The following is a 15409-nucleotide window of genomic DNA, read 5'->3' as shown; positions in this document are numbered from 1 at the left end:
CCTCTCCCCTATCAGCAATTACCCATTAACCTGGAGCAAATAGGGAGTACTTTCTATTTTAAAAATTCTAAAATCAGGATATTAAATACAAGTGTAACCATAATCCCACTTTTAGTTTAGTGTTCCCATTCCATATGTCATTCTATCACTCTGTAGACATCTCAGAGTGTTCACTATGTGCAAAACACTGGTTTGACTACAGCAGTGACATACTTCAATGAGTATCATGGAGTAGCTAAGCAAGGAATGAAATGTATCAAACTTGGGAGTTATAAGGGCACACATGTGCCCTATCCATCTGTGGTCTTAGTCCTGAGTTAAGAAGCTAAACAAGTCCCAGATGCTCAAAAAAAAAAAAAAAAAAAAAAAAAAAGTCACATACTTTGCTCTCACTTGTATCTAGAGATTGAACATTCCACTGTAACTGTTCCACATCTCTAGGGCACAGAGTAACTACTTGGACCTTCTTTACTATACAACTAAGATTCTAACTTCAGGAATGCTTCCATTTGCTTAAATTTAATTGATTATGCATTGTCATTCTTTAATACTAACCTCTGCTTTTTAAATGTGTTTTATGATGGCTGAGTGACTGCACCATTGAGACAGAGACCCGATATCTGGAATAAGCACTTCATAAACCAATCACTTCTAGATTTTTCAGGCCATCAACAGTCATTTTCTCATACAGAAAAGCAAACAAGCCTTACCAAAGCCTTTCATAAGTAAAGGCTGAAATTACTCAGAACAGATGAGTTTCAGTTGGAACAAGACTGGCATAAACAGAGAAACCTGGTAAAGTGATGTGGGGAATCAGCCAGGAGGATATGAAGAGACACTTCCCTGTTATCTGTTGCATATATAATAGAAATCATTAAAAAGATAAATACAATAAATATTAACATTCTGTTTTCCTTATATGTGGAGTTATTGATGAGAGTAGACATTCTGAATATTCAATGGAATCTTTTAATCATTATTTTAATGAAAAGAAACATGAGCAAATGAAAGGACTACCCATGTCTCCTTTCCCCTCAAATCTAATGTTATCAAGAAGAAAAAAAAAATAGAACTGCCATTCATCATTCTTTTCCTTTCATCTCTGTATCATTATCTAGTCATAATTTCCACACACTTCAAATATTATGTATTAGTATTTTTAAACTTCCAAATATTAGAAGGTCAAGCACGGGGTCTGTATTTCATACACACAATGTTAACTGATGTGGAAGAGCAGTACAATCATGACTTCATTCATATGGTAATTTCTTACATGACACAGACACTTTCTGGGACAGCTCAAAATCCAATAACTCAACATGATTAAGCAATGAAAATACAACTTCAGGTAAATCATTATATCAAAAACAGAAAGCAGGATCTCTGAGTGAATTTAATGCTTTAGGTAGGTTTAAAGAAAGATTATTTAAGTGAAATTTCTCTGCCTGTCAAAAATAGCAATTCATGTGGTCGTTCTGCAATATGTCAACTTAACTAAGCTCAAATACATTTCCCAGAATTCCCTGCCCTATATGGTTCCCATTTGGTTGAGCCACAGAGATTCTCCTGAGAGATCTGGATTGCCCAAATGAAGAGCATTTTATAGCTCATCAACCTTATTGCTGACTGGTTGACTTATCTTGTTGATGAGTAACTAAGCCTGCAAGTGCTCCACTGTTCTCTAGAACCTCCTTTAGCTTCTCCAACTCCTGGGTCAGATATATGTGTTTTTTAGCTCCTTAACAAAGGGCTCCAGCTTCTGTTGGACCTCCATACTACCAAGGTCAGAGACAAGGAGAACTGATACATTTCAGTCCATCCTCATGGACTCCAGCTCAGGCGTGTAGGTTTTACCTCACCCTTGAACTCTACCATTTTATACCTTTCCTCACAACTCTTTCTTGTGAACTTTGAGCTCAGGGTCAGACAGGAAGTCAAGGACCTTAAAAAAAAATTTCTTAACCAGCTCTCAATATTATGTTGGCTCAAATTCCTATAAAAAACAAATCCTTTAACACGTACATATGTACACCTCCTAGTGTTTCACTTCTCCAATTGAGCACTCACTGATAAATCACAATCCCTCACATATATGTCACTTAACACACTTATAGGTATGTCATTTAACACAACAGTTCTCTCTAATACCATAGCCCACTATATATGGGTCAGCTAGCCTGGAAATGGGAACAACCTCACTTCAAATGCAAAACACAAATGCATCTACTTTATGGTTCTGAAATAATTGGGTCATTTTCTCCTTTTAAACTTTACACAGTTCCAATCCAAATGATTTGGTGACCATTAAACTTGTTGCATAATTCTGGATTGTAAACATTTCCTCAATTTTGGATTCTCTTTCCTCCTGCCTCGGACCAATAGAGATCTCACTAGCACAGCTCTATCATTCCTCCACATAAAAAAGGGAAATTTGTGCAGATTATCCATACTATAAAAAATTCCATGTTTTGGAATGATTACATATAAAAATATTCATAAATCTATATATGTAATATGTGTCCACTTTATTGTATCTAACTTATATAACAATTTAAATAAGAAAGGAAACCCATGTTTTATGTTTCAGTAATTGCTGCAGCATGTATTTTAACAGAATGCCCTGGAGGATCAGGTCAGGACCAAAAGACAAAGATCACGGTTTTGCATAAATTAGGTCTGCCGGTATCTTGCTTATCATACGCAATATGAAGAAAATAACCATATCTTTTTTTCCCCATAAATCATAGCTTCATTGGCTTCTTATGAAATCAATGTATTCACTGCAAAAAAAATAATAAATGCATACACTTCAGGAAAAAAAATTTTTTGTAAAGGAAGAAATGCCATCATCCAGCAATAATCAACAACTTGGGAAACTTTATTCCAGTTATCTTCCAATGTATGCATATATACACACAAATAGAAAAACTGCTAGCTAAACGACCAAATAGTGAGACAGATAAAACAGTACGTAACTGTTTCTACCATAGTTATATAAAGTTATATACTTTAGTTATATAGGAGCACCAGCATGCAGCATGCTTGTCTCTCAATTTTCTCATAAGTAAAATTAGAAAAAAAAATAGAACTCTTTTATGGGGTTGTGATAAGAATTAGAGGGGTGCCTGCGTGGCTCAGTCAATTAAGCATCTGACTTTAGGTAGTTATAATCTCTTTGTTAGTGAGTTTGAACCCCACATGGGGCTCGCTGCTGTCAGCGCAGAAGCTGCTTCAGATCCTCTGTCCCCCTATCTCTGTCTCTCCTCTGCTTGCTCTCTCTCTCTCTCTCAAATATAAATAAAAACATTTAAAAGAGGGAGAAAGGAATTATTGGATATAAAAACACTGAGATCATATATTCAGTAAATGTTAATTATTATTTCATAGAGGAAAATATTCAATTATGTAAGAATTTAATAGAGGAAAAAGAAACCAAAGATATAGCTAATTAATGTTTCTTTAATACCAGTTTCTAAAGATCTCTATACTCAAGAAGAAGTCTGTTAAAATGTATCAGTATGTCAGAGTTATTTTTGGATAGGTTTCTTTTTAGAAAGTATTTCTGATAGCTCAATAAGAAAAAAGGTGTGAAGAAAGCACTGATATTATTATAGGTTAGCTATATTATATATTATAAATATATATCCATTTTATATTTATATTATTTCATATTATTAAATCATTTTTATTTTGTCAAGGTTTATAATTTTTCTGTTCCATATTCATGATTCCCCCATACTTCTCCCTTTAAATGTAGTTCATATTTAACTGGCTTCAATGGTCATGACTAGTCATTCTACTGCTACTTTTTAATTTGAGTTCTTTAATTGTTTTTGTCTCTTGATGAGTTGAATTTTAATGTATTCATTTATTCTAGAATAATTTGGATGTTCTATATACCCTGAGTTTTACTTACTTGAAATGCTTTCCTATTGCCTTAATTCCAAAATAAATACAGCTGACCCTTTAACAACAAAGGGTTATGGGCACTGAACCCCTGCACAGTCGAAAATCTGACTATAACTTTGACTCCCCCAAAACTTAACTACTAAAAGTGTACTGTTAACCAGAGCCCTACCAAAAACATAAACAGATGATAAACAGATATTTTACATGTTACATTGTATAATGTATTCTTACAATAAAGTAAGCTAGAGAAAATATCATTTACAAAATCACTAGGAAAAAATCATAAGGAAAATACATTTACAGTATTATACTGTATTTTCTCAATTTGCATAAAAGTGGACTCAGACAGTTCACAGCTATGTTGTTAAAAGATCAACTGTACTTAGCTGAATATCAATAATATTTTTTGATCACAGTCATTCTTCTTTAGAAATCTTTAGATATTATTCCATTGTCTTCTGACATTGACAGTGTCTGGAGAAGACTGAAAGCACCTATTACAGATGGAAATTTTCCTTTATAATTATGCTGCCTTTTTCTGGTTGATTTGTTGACTTTTCTATGTCAGGAATACCAACTATTTCTATATTTTACATTCTTTGTCCATCCTTCCTATCTGTAAGTGTCTCTATTTTGCTCTATGCTCTATGTCTATGGTTGTGTTTTAGCTTTTATTCTATTTTTCTGTTTTTAATTAATTTGTCAGATTTAGAACACAGTTTGCTTCTGTTGTACTCATTTCTCGTATTCTTCAATCTCACTTTGCTTCTCATCCTATTGTTTAACACCCCATTCCCTATTCTTGTTTAACAGAATTTATATGTGTATCTTAGGAAGTTTTCTTTTGTTTCCTGAGTTTTCTTACAGATCGGGTTATATTATGTGATGTTATGTGATGCTTCTCTCTTTTTTTAAATCTTTTTGTGATAGTGTTTATTAGTCTCCCTATATCAATGCTTCAATCGGCATAACTTTGCAGTTCCTCCTGAGAACAGGTGGAATCTATATCCCTACCCCTTAACTTCAAAGAGGGCTTGCTTTTTTGGCCAAAGGGATATGGTACATTTATTCAAAGACTAGTCCTCAAGAAACTCTGCGCACTTCTGTTTCCTCTCTTCTACCTCTGAGCAGCCATAATGTGAACAAGCATGGGCCATCCTGTGAGGGGAATGAGAGACCACATGGAGTCAAGATGAACAGTGCTAGATGAGCTATGATGATCTGGCAGCTGAAAGAGACTCATGACTGAGCCCAGCTGAAGTAGAATTGCCTAGCTTAGCACAGGCCAATTTGCAAAACTCCAGACCTGTGAATTAAACAAATCCTTGTTATTTTAAGCCACTGAGTTATGGTGGTTGTTATGGAACAAAATATAACTGATATGGTCTCCATGCCTTTCCTTTTCATCCTCCATGGCTTAAAAATTGGCATCTTTATTTAGAACTTTTACTTTCTCTAATATCATATGAGTGAATTTTCTTGGGCACTCTCCTTTATCTGAGATCATTGGTATCTTCTATCCCCCATGTTTCCTCCCCTGCCCCCCAGCATACAGTTTTATAGAAGTGCTGGCTACTACCTCTTGACCTTTTTGCTGAAGCCTGAGGGCATGGAGATGGGGTAGCATTCAGTTAGGAGGACATTCAGCATTTGCTGGGTTTCTGGACTTGTTTCATTCTTCTCAGATGGCATGGAAGATTAATTATCCAAGCCCACTCACATTGTGAGGGTCTTGTATCACTCTTGCACACATCAGCTCATCCTCCCAACTAAGACCTTTTGGTCCTGCTAATGAAAGCTGATTTTTCAGGAGGTGGATAAGGATATCTACTTAGTATTTTTTAACTTTCAAATGTTTTTCCTGCCTTTTCACTAGGTTACATATTCACTTTAAAAGATCATTCTCTCCAAATTGGTCATTAGTAAATTTTTCATCATTTCGTTATATATGCTTCTTTATGTCACACAGAAAACAAATGTTAGGGATTAAGGAATAGGCTGTATTTCACCAGAATTTCTCTCCCCTTCCTCAGCTGCCTTTTCTTTTTAAGTTTATTGCCTGTTATTATACTTTTCCCTAATTTCTGGCTACTTATAATTTATTATTATTTCTTTTTACCTACCAACTTTTATTTATTTTTCAAATATTAGACTGAAAGAGATTTTACTTTATTTTAGCCACAAGTTTATCATGTATGTATCATGTTACACAAGGTTACACACAGTAACATCATATTCACCTATTATTTTTCAGAGAAGCCAAACCCAGAAATAAAAAACTCTTCATAAATCTGAAAAGGTGAACCTGTCACTTCAATTGCGTAGTTATTCCTGCCTGAAAGATTGTTACCACTTACAAGATTCTTGAAAAGGCTGTGATGCCTAACTAGATGACAACACTTAAAACAAGTGTTCACTGTGGGAGCAGTCTAAAATTCACACAAAATTAGGGTGAACTGTTCTAGCAAGCTAGCTTGAGGCACATGGATTCTTAAACCTGCCCAGTTCTTTTTCTTTGTTCTCCTGGCCAGAACCCTTCATGATGAATAACATGTTCTCTGAGGCCTAATGCTTCCTGTGCATCCTTTGTCCTCCTGCTTAAAAAGCCTTTATATGTTGGAGAATCCCTCATATCCTGCCTTTTTTTCCCCCTCAAAGCAGAGCTTCTGGTGACACTCACTTTCAGCTGAAGGGGTTTTGTATTTGCAGCTTATTTTGTGGAAGAATATAGTAAATTGGTGACCTCCTTTCCTCTGTCTGCTATGTAGAGTTTATTTAATTTAGCCTTTTGATATGAAACTGGTGTGAATTAGAAGAGGGCAGAGAAGGGTTAAAGAGTCCAGCTGGGCTGGACCCACAAGTGAGAATCTCCAAATACTTCTGGAACTTGTACAAATCAAGAAGAGAAAGATTTCATATGGAACCCTGAAGAGAAACATCAAAAGCTCCCTTTTTCTGTCTCTCCTTCAGTGATTTTTTTTTTTACTATTATCTTTTATAGGTTTCTATGGTACAGGGATAAAATTGGAAGAATTTTGGGAAAATATTACAATGTAGACATCAAAAAATAAATTTCTGTGAAGTTTTTCTTTTTAAATCAGACTTGATTTGTAACATGGTTCTTGCATTGCTTCAGTTGGACAGCATACGAATTACACCTAGGATCTTAGAGAAGCTTTCATAAAAGAAAGGATAGGGTAATATTAAAATTTCAGGGGCTTATATCTCCATCCATGCATTATTTCTAAAAACTCAATGTCACTGTTTTCTATAACAATAATTAACATCCTAAATAAAGGAACAAATATATTCCTGTCATAATTATTGAAGAGAAATGAAAAATATTAAAGTATCATATGAAAGTATCATATCCAATTACTCTTCTTTCTTGTTCAATGTATTTATTGCAAAGGTAGTTGTAAGAGATTTCAGATGATGTTGTATACTCAGCTTGTATCCCTTCTGATATTGCTATTGGGATTCATTTGTAACCCCTCTACATAGTGTTAGCTACTGTTTTCTCCCTCTACTTTCTAAGGGTTGGTGGGTACAAAACCCAAACATGGACAATCAGATTCTCCACTCCAAAGTCAGAATTTAAATCTTAAGTGTAATGACGTAAAAACTGAAACCAAATGGCTCTTTTTCATCCCAAAGGTAATTTCTACCTTATATCATCCCAATAAATAAGATAATTTCTGCTTTATATTATCCCAATAAATATTTCCCACATTAGCCAAAGTCAGTTTCTGTTACTTACAACAAAAGAACTGTAATTGTAACTGTGCTGAAGATTGAGTATATGCTGTTAACTTTATTAAAAAAATTATCTTCCTAATAACTCTTGTTTCCCTGTAAAATGAAATTCTCCTACACCATCCACAGGACCATCATAAATGATCACACCAAATACTAACCTTCTAGGGCCCTTGCCAAGGAGGGAGTCGGGACTGTAATTTAGCCTACAATTTTCTTGGCAAACCATCCTGGGAAAGAACTGCATCTGCCCGTGGGACACATTTTTTTAAAATTTATATGAAGGCATCATCAGGTTTCAAGCTATAAGCCCATGGAATTAATCTGCCATAAAGTGGTGTCTTTCCCTAATTTGCACAAAGAATACATGGGTAGTGGCCCTGACTATCTACTTTCTAACATATCTTTTTTTTTCCTGTCTAAACACTTAAAATATTTTATCCATTTAAAGACCCTATCTCTTTCACTATCAAGACCTGCCTCATGACCACTTTTCTTTAAATGACTTTGAATAGGCAAGAGGAAGACAATTTTTATACTGTTTCCATATTTAGTTATTTCAAACCATGGCTATTATTCGTCTCTATCTGTTTATACCAGTATCTAGAGAGGATTTTAATTTATATGAGGAGGGAAAGTGTCTCACCTAATTATAACGTCAGAAGTTGTGGAAACAGAAAGTAAATAGGTTAAAAGTCATAACACCTATCTATTGACTTAAAGCAGTATTAGTGTGCTGGGTTTCTCTTTTTACCTACCTTAGATGAAAAGATTGATAAAGAAAAATGAAGTCTTGATTTACTTATACAAAAAAAAAGATATTAAAACTTTTCACTAAATTCAGACAGTATTGAAAAGAAATAATGTTCATTAAAACTAAAAATTTTGCTTCCAAATGATTTGGCGTGATTAGACAGTTTCAATGTATTTAGCCAATTGGCAGATGTTTGAATATATTCTCCTCAAGAGGAGTTTCTCATACCATAGCCAACTAAAGTTTTCCTCTAGCTTGTTTTATTTAAGTTTACATTTTACTAATCTATCAGCATAAGACTTTAGCAGATTAAACTCATTTTATAAAATGACTGTAGATTACAAAATAATCAAAAAAATATTTTCCTTACACAAAAGCACCCAATGGTGTTTATTATTTGAGCAGATCAGCATGAAATGAAAAGTGTGATCCTTTCACACTTAATGTTAATTAAGTCTTGCACAGAGTTCATAGATATCTGAGAGAAGGAAACACATCAACCAGAAGGGTAGTGTTTACATAAAATACATGGGAGACAAAAGGTGAAAATAACTGACTTCATGGATTTAAGCCTTAGATTAGCCCTGTAGTTTTATGGAACCCCATGGATGAGTCTTTAAAATATTATATAGAATTAAAAGAATTGTGATTATTAATAAACTGATGTTCAAAAGGCATTAAGTTGCTACCACAGAGTAATTGTCTGTGAAACTATACAACAGTTAGTCCTGATTCAAGTTCATAAATTTTCACTAAGCTCTCAATAGCATGGAGGTTAATTCATATCAGAGACCAACTGAAGAGGTTTTTTTTTTTTTACATCTGATAAGGTATTATTTATGATCAGTGAGAAAAAAATTAGAAGTATTCCACAAAATAATCAATCCTTCACTCATGGTCCAAAATGATCTGTTTTCACCAAATACACATTAATCATCTTTTATGGTACTTGTTGAACAATACGCCTTTTAGATTTCAATACATCTAATAGTTTTTTTTTTTTTAATTTTACATTACTTATATGGTTTAATGGAGCCAGAAACCTAAATTACATGAGTTATGCCAGCTTTTCACGGAGGTAATATTTACATTCATGTTAGTTTGCTAATATTTGGACTTCTGTGTTTTCAAAGAAACTATGTATGATAATTGATTGGCATTCTCTCATTTTGTTCAACTTCCCCAGTAATCCCCCATAAAGGTATCATTTGGAAAATCTGAAGGAAAATTTAATTAGTTTACCTATTTTTATCACTTGGCAATATTGACCTAATCACCTTTGAAACTATATTTTTCCTTGAGTTCTATCTTAAGTACAGTATCTCTGTGGCTCAGTTTTTGGTGTGTGTGTGTGTGTGTGTGTGTATACATATATATATATATACACACACATGTATGTGTGTGTGTATATATATGTGTGTATATATATATATATATATATATATATATATATATATATATATATATATCTCAAGGCTTCAACTTTCCCATCAAGCCATAGAATTTCAAACCTATGAATAAACTCAATCCCAATCAAATTAACAGTACCATTTGGATAAATTACTATATTAGCTATTATTACTATAAAACCATTTACTACAAAACTTTTCAGCTTAGAAAAAGTATGTATTATTTCATAGCATCTGTGTGTCAGGAATCTGTATTAGGCCTATCTGGGTACCTCTGGCTCAAGATCTCTCATGAGGCTGTATTCAAGCTATATCATGTCAGGTGAAGTTCTGATCTCACCTGAAAAGTTCACTTGAAGGAGGGTAATGCACTTTCACGCTCACTCATGTAGTTGTCTGCGTGTATCAGTCCCTTCCCACACACAGTGTCCATGGCAGCTAGTGTTCCAGGGGCAAACACTGTGAGAGCAAAAGAGAACACCAGGATAGAAGCTGAAAGTTTTTGCTTTTGCTGTTTGTTTGTTTGTTTGTTTATATTTTACAGAGAGAGAGTGCCCTGGAGCAGGGGAAAGGAGCAGATGGAGACAGAAAGAGAATCTCAAGCAGACTGCATGCTCAGCACAGAGCCCAATGCAGGGTTCAATCCCACAACCCTGGGATCATGACTCAAACCAAAGTCAAGAGTCAGATGTTGAGTGGATTGAACCACCTTGGCACCCCTGTTTTTGTATTTTTAATAACTTAATCTCACATGTGACATTCTACCTCATCTGCTATATTCAATTCATTAGGAAAAATTCACTTAAACCCTGCCCACACTCAAGGGCAGATTACTTACAGGTGTGAAACACAAGAGGTGGATATTATTAGGCACCATCTAGAAGCTGCCTACCCCAACTACTATTTTCGAATCCAGAATTTTTAAGCCTGAACCTGTGATAGTCTCACCCAGTGACATAAATGACCCTCCTTGTTTATTTGTAATAACAGCCTTCTCCTTACCATCCCAGGTCAAAGCTTCATGTATCTTTCACCCCTACTGAAACCCTGATATAACTTGTTGAGACTCAATTTGCCATTAAACTTTATTTAGATGTGCCTTTCTCATTTCATAGTCACCATCTTAATTTAGACCCCTATTATCTTTTTCTTCATCTATTTATTTACCTTTACTATTGGCTTTACCCCTGAAATTCTTATTTCATACTACTGCCGGAGTAACTTTCCTACCACACAATTTTATCAGGAACTCTCAATCTAAACCTTTCACCTGTTTATCAATTGCCTGCAGGACAGAGTCCAAGCATCTTAACCTGACATCAACTTGATTTCTGTTTATCTCTCCCTATTTTTCAATACTGCATTCTAACCAAATTAGCCCATTCATTTTATCCATGGAACATGCTTTCTATGTTTTTAGCTTTATGTCTATGTTCACACAGTTCTTTAACTTGAATGGCTTTTTAACAATTCCTAATCCTAGCATCCTTCAAGATTCATTCAAATCCAATACCATCTTCATTCATCCTTTATTCACTTATTCAATCATTAATTTAAAAATTAAAATCACTGGTTGCTAGATACCATATACTACATGCATAAGTGATAATAAAATGTTGATTGCTTTAAGTTACACTTCTCTGGGTTGTATATTTTACAGAATTTTTGAGCCAGTGTTTAACGAACTGATCCCAGATCCAAGTGGTCATGTCTGGTAGTCAGCTAATATGTAATCTAAAACTTAGGAGAGGGGTTTATACTATAAGCCATCCCTATCACTTCAGCTGAAAATGTTTTCCTTTCCCAGAATTCCTACACACTATGTGCCTAGACAACTGTGGCAATTATTACATTCAATATCATATTGTAAATCTTTTTAAATTCATAGATTCTCTGTCCCATATAGATCATAAAATTTTAACTATTTTTTGTGCTTGGCATATGTAGGTACTGAAGAAAAATTAGGTTGATGGTTGGATAGTACCAAAGAAAGAATTTTAGCCTGAATTACATTATCAGTTAACCTGTAGATCTCTTACCATTCTGTGTTTCTTTTTAATATATTTCCCATTTATCATATCCAAATGATTGTACCAATAAATACTTGAGCATCAGTTTTTCCTAAAAGATATTATTTGGTCTAGTTGCCCCCTAGGAAATAAATATCTGAATGACTTTATTCTTACAGCATAAATGTTTATTATAAGACATCATTTAGCACTTCTTTTAGGAAATAGGAATTTAACTCCCTCAACCATTAATGTTGATCAAGGGATATCATCAAACCTTATACATTTACAGCCGAATAAACAATGTCAAAGGATCAGGGTGCATCTGTTTGAAATATTATGGTAAATACTATGGCAGCCTAATCAATCACCTTCTTCTCCCATACCTTCCATTCTTCCTTTCCAGCAGAACTTGGAATGTGTTCAATCTTGTAGAAGACTATAGACTCATAATTTAAACCAAGATTTTGCCATTTATAAGAAATGCATTGCAGAAAGGAAGGGGGAAATATTTTACTGGTCAGGGGCTGAGAATCCCCACACTCCAGTCCCTTAAGGCCTTGCAATTATAGCTTGTCTTTTATATTGACATATTACCAAAACCACTTCCCAGATTCCCCTCAGGATCACCAGTGAAGGAGGATCCTTGTGATACTCAGGGAAGATGAAACCTCAGATACTCAGCAAGCTGGGGGAAAAGGAACCTTTAAGATCTAATTAAGAAAACTTCAAAACATCTATTTAAAAGGATACAAAACGATATAATTGAAAGTCATAGTAACTCAATAGAACATCGAGGAATTATCAAGGAGTTACATTTATCCGAAGGAGTAAACATTGATGATCTACAAAGAGATCACAGTGTTCACCTCAGAAATAAAAATTAAGAACTTTGTTAAGTAAGATCTTTATCTTTTAGTGTACAAGCCCTGAAGTTCTATTTATGGTGGATAGTCCGATTTTGTTAACACAAACTACAAAAATCGGAGCGTAGGAAAGGTCCCTCCCCAGGCCTCTATGGTAAAAAACAGGCCTGAATGAATCACTGTGTACACATGATGCTTGCCAGTGATTGGTTTAGGAATAAACATGTAAATAAGTTCTAGGTGTTAACCAGGAATTTCTTGGTGAAAGAGTTTGAAGGCAATTTTTGTGGTCAGAAAAAAATTACTCATATGTTTACTTTGATTTTAAAATTTTTAAATTCATTTTATTAAAGTTACATATTTTAAAAACCTGTCCTCAAGCTTTCAGATTACAGATTTATCATAATTCTATTTATAATCTAGACTTAATAATTGGTTTTTATAAGCCATCTGATTAATGTTTGGCACCATTTACAAACTTAAACCACTTCAAATGTTTTAATCTGTATTTATAAATTAAATGCATTCAAATTTTAAAGGATTTAAATTATTTTACTTAACACTAACTTTTTGAGTTCAAAATAACTCTTGTATTTTTTTTTTAATTTTTTTTTTTTAACGCTTATTTATTTTTGAGACAGAGAGAGACAGAGCATGAACGGGGGAGGGTCAGAGAGAGAGGGAGACACAGAATCTGAAACAGGCTCCAGGCTCTGAGCCATCAGCACAGAGCCTGACGCGGGGCTTGAACTCACAAACCATGAGATCATGACCTGAGCCAAAGTCGGTAAAAATAACTCTTATATTTAATAAACATGTTAGTATGATGAATCTTACATTGTCAAAAATGTTTCAGCATTGTATGTAAACTTAATCAGATTTTAATGTAAAATGCAGGTCAAAATTGATAATTTTATATTTTAAATGGGAATAACCAAGCTGACTTCTAAGTCTAAGTCTACTGGAGCTGATTTCTTAAAAATGACCATTATATAAAACATCAGTTATTTAACACTATGTTGGTTAACTTAAACTTTTTGGCACTGAATTCTCAATCTCCCCAGGGTTGAAAGGTGCTTAAGTATTTAGATAATAGCTATGTCATAACAGTCAACTTTGAGGAATAACTTCACCATCAGTTGTGATTGCTTAGCAATCATATATTTCAGCTCTATCACTGTGTTTTCTTTTCATACATCCTGATAGAGTATCCTTTATCGGCTAAAGGTCTCTTTTCATAGACTAGAACAAGGGTTTTATAACCAAGAGAGCTGTTGTTCTTAGTGTCTTCAGAGACAGAATATCTGTGCCCAGTTTACAAGCATTCATGATATGATTGTATTTTGCATTTTTAGCTCTTAAAATACAAACATTTACTGCCTGTCTAATCCTAAAGATAAGCAAACTTGATACAATCTGAACTTCTCTTCATAAGTTCCCTAACTTTTAGGACCATACCAATTTTATGATATAATAATGATTTCTAATAGAATCCTGAGATTTCTCACGGTATAGCCTGGTATTCAAGACATTTCCAAGATCACTGGCCTGAAACTGACCAATGGCCCCTGAAGGGAAGCCTGCTGTGGGCTTCTGCAAAAAGAAGATATACAAGAGGAAAGCCATTCTTCATTAACTGAATGTTTTCCTGTCTTCAGGGAATACTTAGAGCCCTTTTGTGACTTTGAGGAGGCAAGCCTGTAAAACCTAGCAAAAGCGTTAGGTTTGATGGAGGAAAATCTGGGAGCATCCTACCCCTAAACTTTTTATTTAATAAGATAACACATTGCCTTTTGGTTCAGCCACTTTGAGTTGCATTTTTGTCACTTGCAGCCCTATTCACCCTAACAAATAAAATAATGCATTAAGACACCCACATAATTGGGGTGCCTGGCTGGCTCAGTCAATAGAGCATGTGACTTTCGAGTTCGAGCCCCACATTGGACAAAGAACTTATTTTAAAAAATAAAAAAATAATAAAAATAAAAAAAGACATTCACGTAATCAAGGTATGAAGTTATAGGGAGTCATACTGGCAACCCCTATACTATATCAAATAATACCACTAGTTTCCTACATATACATAGCAGTGTATCCAATACAAACGGTTCATGCAAAATAGATTTCATGAAAAAAGGATCTCTAGGCATTTAGTATCCAATGGTTATGCACAAGTAATGAAAACAATATAAACAGACAGAAGCTAAATGGCTTATATTAATAGTAAGTCAGCCTAATATACAAGCAAATGATCAGTTGAGTTACTGTGTGTTCCAGTTTTCTATGAACACCTAACAAACCACTCCAAAATTTAGTGGCCTAAAACATCAGCAACATTTATTTCTCTTAAGAAGCTGGAATCTAATCAGCTTGTCTCTAATCTACTCAGCATCAGCAGATTCCACTTGAAGGCAGGAGGTTGTAATCATCCAAGGGCTCAACATTCAGGGAAAAGGCAAACATCTGGGACTAGCACAGCTGGGGTGTCCTCAGGTGTTCCTCTCCATCTCCGCAAGCTCACTTCATTGGGACCCTCCAGTATGGGGGCTTCAGAGTAGCTGCACTTGTTACAAGCTGCGTGTCCCAAGAGGGAGAAACGCAGATAGAGGCTATACCCCTTTTATGACCTAGCCTTGGAAATAACATAGCTTTACTTCCACCTCATTCTACTTGTCAAGATTTGCCCGAGTTCAAGGAGATGAAAAC

Source organism: Puma concolor, chromosome A2 (assembly GCF_028749965.1).
Source record: "Puma concolor isolate L17-30 chromosome A2, mPumCon1.1.hap2, whole genome shotgun sequence".
NCBI lineage: Eukaryota > Metazoa > Chordata > Mammalia > Carnivora > Felidae > Puma > Puma concolor.
The sequence above is the reverse complement of the archived record's forward strand: the minus strand, read 5'-3'. Positions refer to the sequence as shown.